The sequence below is a fragment of the Haemorhous mexicanus genome, chromosome 23 (genome assembly GCF_027477595.1).
Source record: "Haemorhous mexicanus isolate bHaeMex1 chromosome 23, bHaeMex1.pri, whole genome shotgun sequence".
NCBI lineage: Eukaryota > Metazoa > Chordata > Aves > Passeriformes > Fringillidae > Haemorhous > Haemorhous mexicanus.
Window position 1 is genome coordinate 7,575,056 of NC_082363.1, and position 10,548 is coordinate 7,585,603.

Here is a 10,548-nt window from a genome sequence, read left to right on the forward strand (position 1 = left end):
GGCCCAAAGAAAGACAAGTGCTTTCTTGCCTCTTGGCTCCAGTCAGGACAAGATTTATTTTTTTTTAATTTTGGCTGTCTCTTGCATGTGGAGAGCACATGATTAGATGAGGGTTTGTAGCTCCTGAGCTCCAGCAGGCTCAGGGATCCCAGCCTGGTTTGCTGGGGGAGCTCTGCCCCTGTGCCTGGCTCTGCCCAGCCCAGGCTGGGAGTGGCTGCAGGGTGCACAAAACTGAGGAATTAGTTCATGCTCAGCTCCAGACACCCAAACAGGCTCGTGTTCCAGCTGCATGGAATATTTGAAACAAATGACCTGCTCGGGGCTGGGAGCCTGCCCTGTTTATGTACAGTGCCATGGCAACAGGGGAGGAAGTCATGGCTTGGGGATTGGACCTGATGGGATCAACAAATGATATCACAGATTAGCAGCTCCCAGTAAATCAGCAGAGCTCTGCTCTTCCTGCCTCCATCCCAGCCCTGGCAGCAGGGCGGGCACATCTCTGCCTTTGTGAGGAGCAGGAAAAGCTGCAGGTTCTGCTCGTGTCAGGAGTGCCCTGAAAGCCACCCGTGCTGCCCGGCCAGCATCCTCCTCCTCCTCCTCCTCCTCCTCCTCCTCCCGTGCTGTGCTGACTCATCAGGCTCAGTGCTTGGAGCTGCTCCTGGCCCCGAGAGCTGCCTGCCTGTGCTGCAGCACTGCTGGAGCCACTCTCAGAGCTTTGGCATCCTGGGGCTCTGCACAAGCAGGGCAGCAGCTTTTCTTTCCTCCCGGGAGTTGTGAAAGTGATTTGTGTGCAGAAAAGTGTGCGAGAGGAGAAGAGTTCAGTGGAGGGGCTGGTCAGGAAATGTGTCCTCCCTCTTAGGCAGTCTTGTCCCCTTGCTGTGAGGAGGGAGCCTGTCCTGGTGCAGGTCCCACCCCTGCCCAAGGCCGTGCCCGTGGATCCTCACAGCTGTGCAATGCCAGGACAGCAGCGCTTGGAGGGGGAGGCAGCTGCCAATTCTCTCCTCTGTCTGCAGGACAGAGTTTATTTCTGAGCCCAAACACCTTCCCTGTTGGAGCCCAGGCCCTGCCAAGTCCTTGCCTACCAAGGCAATTCTCCCCTTCCCTGGGATGTGGGAACTCAAAGAACGTGTGTCACACTTTTAGGAACTGCTTTTGGCAGTCGCACCTTTTCTCCTGCAGAAGGTAAGACAATTATGAAAAGCAGTTCCCAGCACAGTGCCCTCTTCTCCCACACGCTTCCTAATGCTCTTGATCTTATGCCAAAGGTGCGTTTGAGTGGAGAAGGAAATACAGTGATTTATTTAGTAGAGTTTATTAAAATTAAAAACCTAACCCAAAGCACAGCCTTTCTTGGCTTACAAAACAGTGCTGAAAGGAGCAAACCCACTCAATGCTTGCACTGAACACACTGCAGCACCCACCCTGCTTTGCACGTTTCCATTCCAAACTGCTGCAGCTCCTCTGCCCTTCAGACACAAAACTATTTGAAGCAGCTGCCAGATGTTGTGTCTGCCTCCTGTTTTACAGTTTGCTCTTCCCAGCGGGGGCTGCCCTGTGCATTCTGTTCCTGCTGCTGTCCCCCCTGGCACGGGCAGGTACAAATGTGGGCATCTCCCTGCCAGTGTCACCTGTGTGGAGTGACCTGGGCCCAGCACAGAGCAGATCCTGGGCTCACAGGCTGCTGGGTGAGAGCTGGGGTGAGTTACAGCTCAGGTGAGTTACTGCTCAGGTGAGTTACTGCTCAGGTGATTTACTGCTCAGGTGAGTTACAGCTCTGGTGAGTTACAGCTCAGGTGAGTTACTGCTCAGGTGAGTTACAGCTCAGGTGAGTTACTGCTCAGGTGAGTTACAGCTCAGGTGAGTTACTGCTCAGGTGAGTTACAGCTCAGGTGAGTTACTGCTCAGGTGAGTTACAGCTCAGGTGAGTTACTGCTCAGGTGATTTACTGCTCAGGTGAGTTACAGCTCAGGTGAGTTACAGCTCAGGTGAGTTACAGGCTCCTGCAATGAAAGCACTCAGGGCCAGAGCTGAGCCCTTGGTGAGCAGCCCCAGGCCAGGGCAGCCTCGTGGGCTGGAACTCAGCTGAATTATAAATCTTATTTCCCCCACCAGAGCGATGATAAATTCTCAAACACAATGAAGTGGGGCAAAGAGCTTTGTGGTTTTTTCCTGGACTGTGACAAGTTTGACTCCAGCAGAAGAGGGATTCCTGCTGAGCAGGGAAGACCTTGGGATTCCCTTGGTGTTCACCTGGCCCTGGGACATTGTTGGTGTGAAATTTGTTAAGTGGGAGCAGTCCCTTTTGCCATCCTCTTCAGAGGCACCCCCCTGGCTCTCTGTGCTCCTGCCCCACTCACACACACTCCTGGAAAACCCCATCCTGCACCTGTGGGCATCCCAGGCCAGAGCCTCAGGAAATGGGTTAACCTGCAATTTTTCACTGTGCTCCCACTCACCCACTCACCTTTTGTTTTTTTTTTTTTTTTTTTTTTTCCCTTTTATGAAAAAATCCTGGGTTTCCCAGTAGGTTTCCCACAATGGAAACAGCTCTGAACTTTTTGTTCTCTCACTTTTCTCAAAACAGAACCTTTGAGAGTGCAGAACTTTCTGGTAGGCTGCAGGTAAAGTGCCATCCACCAAAGCATAACTTAATTTCCTGCCCCAGGCTGGATGTTTTCCTTGGGAGAGAACCACCTAATATTGATAAGGTCTGTTTCTGCTTAACTTGAGGTCCAGCAGAGAGACTTGAGGAGTACCAGCTGCTCCTCCTACATATGATCTGTATTTTTCAAACTGTCTAGACACCTGGGTGGGTTGCACACATTACCAGCAAAGGTAGTTAATCATGTCAAACGTTCTCTTTCTCTGCAGGTTTGTTTTGTTTCATGAGCTTTGTGGAAACCCAGGGGAACACAGGGATTCAAGTGAGGAAATGTGATCACTGAGCTGACACTTGGCCGTTTTTCATCCTGACCTGGTGCAGGGATGTCAGGATTTCAGGAGCTGTTGGCCTCTGGTGACACAGGGCACAGTGAGCTGTGGGGTGTCCCACGTGTGGTGAAATGCTGCTAAATGAAAACTGACTGAAGCTGCTGCACAGTAGGAAGTTACAGCAGTGACAGATTTACAGAAGGGCAGGAATGAAATTTACCACTGACTGTGCAGGGAAGCCCAGAAGAATGGGCACTCAGGGTCCTTCTGATGCATCTACTTGGATAAACACAAATGTTTCCAAGGAACGCTCTCACACATGCCAGCTGCCCATCCCAAAGTGAAGTGCTGTGAGATAAATCCTTTTTGTCAGAAAGAAGGGGATTCTTCATCTTCAGCCCGGCTGGTTTATTTGCTTTAAACAAACAGGGAAGTGCAGATGGAGTTGGAAATGGGAGGTACAGGGCAGGAGCCCCCCTGAGAAGCTGCTCCTGCAGCTCAGACACTCCTGGGTGGGCTGGCAGCTCATGGACCTGGGCTGGGGTCCTGGGGATTCCTGACATTTGCAGCAGCAGCTGGGCACCCAGGCTGCAGGGCTGTCCTCTCCTGTGCTGTGGTTTGAGCCTCGGTCGAGGCTGAGCATGGCCCTTGCCAGGGTTACCTTGTTTTCCTCTCAGGTTGCCTGGCACTGGCACTAACCACAAGAACTTGCTGGTGAGCACAAGGGGTGTATCTTTCTCTTCAAACAGCAAAGGCAAATAAAAGAATATTGTGGTCGAACGGGTGGGGTGTTTGCAACCTAAACAAGCCTGAGAATCCCAAGACAAGCTGTGATTCACTTCCCAGCAAGTTTAGCTGGCAGTTTAGACCTGAGCAGCAGCACTAAACACCTTCTCCCCAGCTGGTGTTAGTGTTTTCAGGAGGGGACGGGCACTGGCAGAGCAGATCTAACCCTGGGAGAAGCCAGGGTGCCAAAGGATGGTTGGTCAGGAAAAGCCTTTGGCATGTGAACCCTTCAGCAGATGCCTTTGGCAAAGGCTCAGAATCACAGCTGGGAAGGGGAGCTTTGGCCCTGGGGCTGCTGCATGAAGGTCTGTGTGTGCAGGCTGGGCTGGGGCAGGGCAGGCAGCCCCCAGGGCATCTCCTGTGGGTGCTTTCCCAGAGTCAGTGGCTCCAAAAGGTGCTGGAACTGTGTGAGGGGAGCAGCACGCTGCAGACTGGTCCTGAATTCTCTCAGATGTCCTTCCTGCCAAATTCTCTTGGACAGAGGTTGAGTAATCAAGGCAGGCTGCATGTAAAAACACACTTGTGTACGTCCAGGCGTGCAGGGTATTGCCAAAGTGGACAGACTGTCCTGCCTGGGCCTGCCAGAAAAGTTGTGTTTTGTCCAGCGGAAAAGAAAACATCCTTTTCTCTCTGCACTTTGGAATTTGTCTCTTCAGACTCTGACCTCAGCAGCAGAGCTCCCTCTGTGACCAGTGTGGCCACCCCGGGGCAGGACCGTGGCCAAGCTGAGCTGCTCCCTGTGCCAGGGGGCTCCAGGGCTGCAGGGAGAGGGGCTCAGCATCCCCTGGGGCTCAGGCTGTGGTGCTGGCTGCTCCTGCACCCCTAAAGAAAGCACAGAGAAGGAGTATCTCACACCCAGCAGGTTTATTGGCTGAGTTTTAGAACCTGTGAGCTCTGTATCTGCTCCAGGTGTGCCACCAACGTGCAGCTTTGTTTCCAGGCTGTTCCACAGGCTGATTTTTGAACAGAAGCACCTAAATGCAGTGACTTTTTTGCTGTCTCTTGCTTTAAGCCCACGTCCCAATCGAGCCCTGACCTTTTGTTTCACTCTTTACTGTCTGCATTCAATCAAAAAGGCAGATTTCCTTGGACTAAGTGTTAAGTGGGACTACCAAGTGTAATTGGTAGTTTAATTATGACCCATCCATTTAGGGTCTGCCAGAATGGCTGCATGAGAAAACCCCACATCAGGCACCAGTGGAGTCCAGCTGAAAGTCCTGAGCACTGGAGTGTGTCTGCAGGAAAACAGAGCAGCTGACAGCTCCAGGGACAGCCTTGGAAGGAGGAGCTGCCCCTCAGTCCCACCTTCCAGCCAGTCCTGTCTGGAGCGTCCTTTGCTGTGGGCAGTGCAATGGGATATGCTTAAAGCATCAAACAAAGGTGGGAGGAGAAGAAGCCAAAGGAAACATTCTCCTGAAGCCAAATGATTTGGGAGGGGGGGGTTACTGGGAAGGGGAAGTTGTTTTGTTTTGTTTAGTTTTCTGAGAAAACGTCCCTGCAGCCAAGACAAACAAAGATGCCTGCTCTAGATCTTGTTACCTCTGGGCTCCTTGGGCCCCGTGTCAGATCCCAGGTTATTTCCATGGACTGTTTAATCCACTGTGTCACAAATGTCCCCATCTGCCAGGGCAGAGGAACGGCCAGGGGAGGGGCAAGGGCCAGGTGGATTCTCCAGGTAAGACCTGGTGAAAGAGGGAGCAGCCCCCCTCAGAACAAGGGGTTTGTTTGGAGCTGCTCCGAGGAGACAGCAGCAGCCTAAGCACCTGCAGCACTGCCTGTTCCATCCTGGTGTGAACTGAAGGAGAACACAACGATACAAAAGAAAATGAGAGAGAAACGTGATGGCAGTGTCTGTAACAGCAAAGATTGGCTGGAAGGAGAACACAAAGATATAAATGAAAATAAAAGAGAGACATGGTGGCAGTGTCTGTAACAGCAAAGATTGGCTTCCCATTCTCTGGGCAGACAAACAGCCCCAAAGTGGCAGCAGCAGCTGAGGGCTCCCTGTGCTGCACAGGTGAGAGCTCTCCCCACAGGGACAGGGAATGGGGCACACCTGAGTGGGCACCCCGGCAGGAAATGATTGAGCCTTCAAATGTGCCCAGGAGTTAAACCTGCCAGCAAAGCCTCTGAGTGGAAACTGCCTGAAAAAGAGTAGAAACTGAAAAAGAGTAGAAAGGTACTTTTCAACTCTTCAGGTCACTGAAATCACAAAAAAGGGGCAAAGAAAGGAAAGGGGCTATTTTTTTTTTCTACTTTACTATTTTTGATTATTTTAAAACTTGGTTCTAATTAGGTGATGCAAATTCTTCAGATGAACTCTGGGTCTGAGGGGGAATATAAGGTTTTATGGAGGCTGGTGTGAGGCTGTGTGTTTGTACCTTGTCTCCTAGCAGCAAAACCCACATGGATGTGAGAGGCTGTTTTATGATCCGCCAGGGCTGTTGTTGGACAGGCTGCAGTGAGCTGAGTTATTCCAACCACGTTGGGTTGCTGCTCCCTCCCTCTCTCTTTCTCTCTTTCTCCCCCCCTTTCCCTCATTTTTTTTCCCTCTTTTCCTTTTTTTGTCAGTTTTCCTTTCCCCTCCTCACAGAAAAGGGCGAGAGGGATGGATGCTCTCACCAGCCTCGTGCCAGAGCTCTCTGGCTGGGCTTGGCACCAGCAGCCCCTCTCATCCCAAGCCCTTTTCCCTGCTGGCTGGGCTTCCACCAGGCGTTTCTAAGGAGGCACTGAGCTATGCTGGTCACTCTTTTACTCTTTCAGTTGCTCATCTCTTTAGTGTTTTCAAGGGAAAAAAAAAAAGAAAAGAAAAGCACCCAAACCCAGCAGCTCTGTGCTCCTGCTGGGCAGCAACTCCCACCAGTGGGTTCTGGGGCTCACGGTGCCCCTGCCACCTCCTGCTCACAGCTCTGAGGGCTGGGCAGGCTCAAAATCCACCTGGGCACACCTGGGCAGAGCCCCAGTCCCACCCTGCCTGCGTTCACTTCTTGACCCTGCCCTTGCCCCCTGCTGCTCCAGGTGCTGGCTGCAGCCCCTCCTGCCAGCCTGGGGCTCTGCAGGCTGAGACTGCAGGAGGGACACCCCCACCCCCCCGGGGTCACCCCGCTCCTGCCAGCCTGGGAAGAGCCATTCCCTGGGTTTCATGACTTTATTCAAAAGAGAGTGCCAGGAAGGGGAAGGGCAGCCCTGCTGTGACAGACCTGTGCCTTGACTTCACGTGGTCCCACTGGGACTGCTGTCCCTGCCCTCCCTGGATCTCAGGCAGAAAAAAGGAGCTTTCTACCCCCAGGGAAAGAACGAACAGGGTTTATTAAACTAGTCAATATTTTAGATAAATTGTTTAAGGCCTGCTCCTCGCTGCACTTTCCTGCAGGCTTGCCCAGCCTCTCCAAGCTGCTCTGGGCTCCTCGCTGTGCCCTGATCTCAGCAGGGCTGTGAGCAGTTAGATTTTAGCCATGTGTGCTCCTGCTGGCCCATCTTACACACCTCACTCACTCAGCAGGGGCCAAAATCTGCCCTGCAGCTGGTCTGCTTGCTCTCTGCTCGGCCTGCTTACGATTTCTTTTCTGTAGTAGAGACAAATGGTTTTATTTTTTTTTTGTTTTGTTCATATTTTTTGTTATGTTCATATGCATTGCAGAGGAGCAATGTGAAGAAACATGATCTAATATAATGGTATTTACTAAATATGCACATTTATTTCATGCCTGACTCTACACATCCTCCCAGTTTCTGGAGCCTTCCCCAGCACAGGACATCATGCCAATAGGAAGCTCCCCAGCTTTTAAAGAAACACCTCTTCCCATTGCTCCACACCACAACAAAGCCAAGTTTTAAAATAATGCATTTGTGTTTTCTCTCACTGAAACGTGGTTCTTTCACTCACCTGCATCACAAAGGGAGTCAGAAGGTTTGTGTGCAGTAAAACAAGACACAAAAGAGATCCCTGGGCAGGGTGTGGGGAATGATTTCATTTTCTCTTCTGCCAAAAATATTTAATTTGGGTGGAAAGGGGAACATCACTTCTGAGTCAAAGCTGTTGAGCACCTATAGAGGCAGAGCCCAAAACCACCTTTCTTTCTGTTGTATAAAAGTCTTTAAGTCCTCCTGGTGCCTCAGCACAAAGGGCTGAAGGGAGCAGTGCTTTTTGACATATTTCTTTTTAAAGCAGTCCTAAGCACACTCTTGCCAATGCCATGCTCACCCATCTCCTGTTCCGAGGGGAGAGCACCTGTCTGCAGGCTGGCCCCAGGAGCCAGCAGCAGCACAGCCTGCAGGGGCTGAGCAGGCTCTGCTGCCAGGTGTCAGGTGGGCTGGGGGAGGCTCCAGGGCACTCTCAGCCTCCCCCTTCTGAGCTCCAGACACAGCAGCCACAACCCCAGGGCAGGAAGCAGGGAACATCTGGCCTTTGACTTCCTCCAGAGAGATCTGGCCTGGGTTGTTCTCTTTTTCCCTCCCTCTCTCTCAGAGTAGGGCTCAGGGCAGACAGGATCTGAAACCACACACCTCGGGGTGCCACAGACAGACAGACTGACAGACAAACAGACAGACACCAGGGCCAGCCCCAGCCTGCTGCCCTCAGGAGAGCAGGGCTCACAAGGGGGGGCTGCCTTGTCACCTTGTTGGGGTCCCCCCTGTCCTTCTCAGAAATTAAATAAAATTAATTTAATTTCTGTGTGGTTTCCCTCTCCCCTGCTCCCCACATTGAGCACACCGAGCACCTCGGGCAAGCAGGAATTTGCTGGGCAGGATGTCACCTCGCCAAATAAGTCTCTTTGTCTGCATTTTTTTTGTTTTTTCTTCCTGGCTGATGGAGCTGTGGTTTGTTTACTTATTAGTATACTTTTTTTCCCCTTTTATTCTAAGGAAAAGTGTTTGAAGTGCAGGATCCTTTAGAGGGGATGAAGTGCAGTAAACACATCAGGAAGGGGGTGAGCTCAGGCTGAATTAGGCAAATATCCCTTATTCCAGAAGGGATATTTAACCCCTTCTCAGCCGTGCTCAGGAGCAGATCCCTGACTTGTGTGTATCACAGAGCAGGGAAACTGAGGCACGGCCATGACCCGACTCAGTGAATGGCAGCAAAAGGCCAGGGCAGGGCTGGGAGCTGAGCCACAGCCTGTTGGATCCCTGTCCAGAGCTCTCCTCACCAGCACACAGTGCTTCTGGCTTTGGGTGTTGCCTGGTTTCTGTGTTGCTCTGTCTGCACAGGAAGCAGTTCACTGAGACGTGAATAAACGTGAATAGTGCTCAGAGGGGTTGTTGGTTTTTTTCACCCTGTTTTCTTTTTAAAGGACAGTCTCCCAAAATAAATGTTCCCTTGAGTCAGTTCCATCTCCAGTAGGAAGAGTTTCCACGGAGTAAAGACCTTTACCATCAGTAGTGGACAAATGGGTGACTCAAAATTTTTAAAAACATAGCCCATGATCATATAACTTGCTATATTAGGAACTGGTGTAATTGAGTCTTCTGCTCAGCAACTTCTGAGAACAGCTGGATAGATACTTCAGGGAAAACAGCCCTGCCCTCCCCCTCACCTGCCCCTGGGTCTCTATGAAGCACAATTGTGTAACAGGAATTTCTCTGGGATCTCAGCTGTCTCTTTGGGAACAGCATCATCACCCTTCCAGCCCTTTCACTGCCACCTAAAATCGGCCTAGCCTCAATTCTGTCTCCCAGCTGAGATTCCCATGGACTGTGGCAAAGGGCCACTGGGCACTGCACTGCCCTGGCCTCGGTGGATTCTCTGCTGCCTCTGCCAGGTCTTGTCCCCAGTTTGTCCTGAGCAACTCAGAGCTGTGACTTTCCATCCCCTGTTCCCTTCTGTCTACTCTGACTCACTGCTACCACCTGACTGCAGCTTCTTTACTGCTTAACTGACACAAATTACTGTCACAAGGGCAGCTCTGGTCAGGCACAGCCCTGCTCTGCCAGAATGCACTTCCCAAACCTGCTGTCAGGACAGGAGAGGACCCAGGGACCAGTGTCCCCCCAAAGTGAGTGTCTGCACCTCACTGTCCCCCTGCCGTGCTGGAGGAAGGGCAGGCAGTGGAGCTGGAGAGGAAAGCAGCTTGGAGAGAGAGGAGTTAACACCTCAGACACCTCTAGGAAGGGAGGAGTGTGAGGCAGACAAAGGGTGGGAAATGCAGTTTCCTGCTGGAAGAACTTTGGCTGACAGTTTGCTGTGAGTAACACAGCCCCAGTGGCCCTGTCTGATTGTCTGATGGTTATTTATAAGTGCTCAGCAATGCTCCCCTTATCACAGGGCAGTGTCTGCACACCCAGCACGGAGAAACCAACTCAGAGCTGATGGGGCTTGCAACAGAAGTCAGCAAATTGCCCAGAACCCTCTTCCCTGGGAGGGAAGCCATGGCCCAGCAGAACAGACAGGTTAAAATCAGAGAAAGGGCCCTTGTGCCACCCTGGTGCTGGGCAGGATTCCAGCTTGGCTCCCTGTGCTGCCCACTTCTTCCTCTCTCTCAGCCCAAGTGCCTGGGCTGGTGTAATTCCTCCCGCTCAGATGGGCACAGGGAGAGGCTGGGCTGGCAGATCCTGCCCTGACTCCCCCAGGAGGCTCCCAGGATCTGTAGGTCCCTGGACTGTGCTGTCTGCCCCTGTCCCCCAAGGTTCACCCACAGAAAAGGCAGCAGACCCTGAGAGCCCAGCCTGGCACCCTCTCCTCCCCAAAGCCCTGCCAGGCAGAAGGGACACGCTCCCAGTGCCTGCACTGCAGGACTCAGCCCCTTGACCTTTCTCTGACTTCTAGGATGAGCTAATATTTGGGCAGTGCCTTTCTGCTGGGATCATCCATCTCTGAGTGACAGTGACACC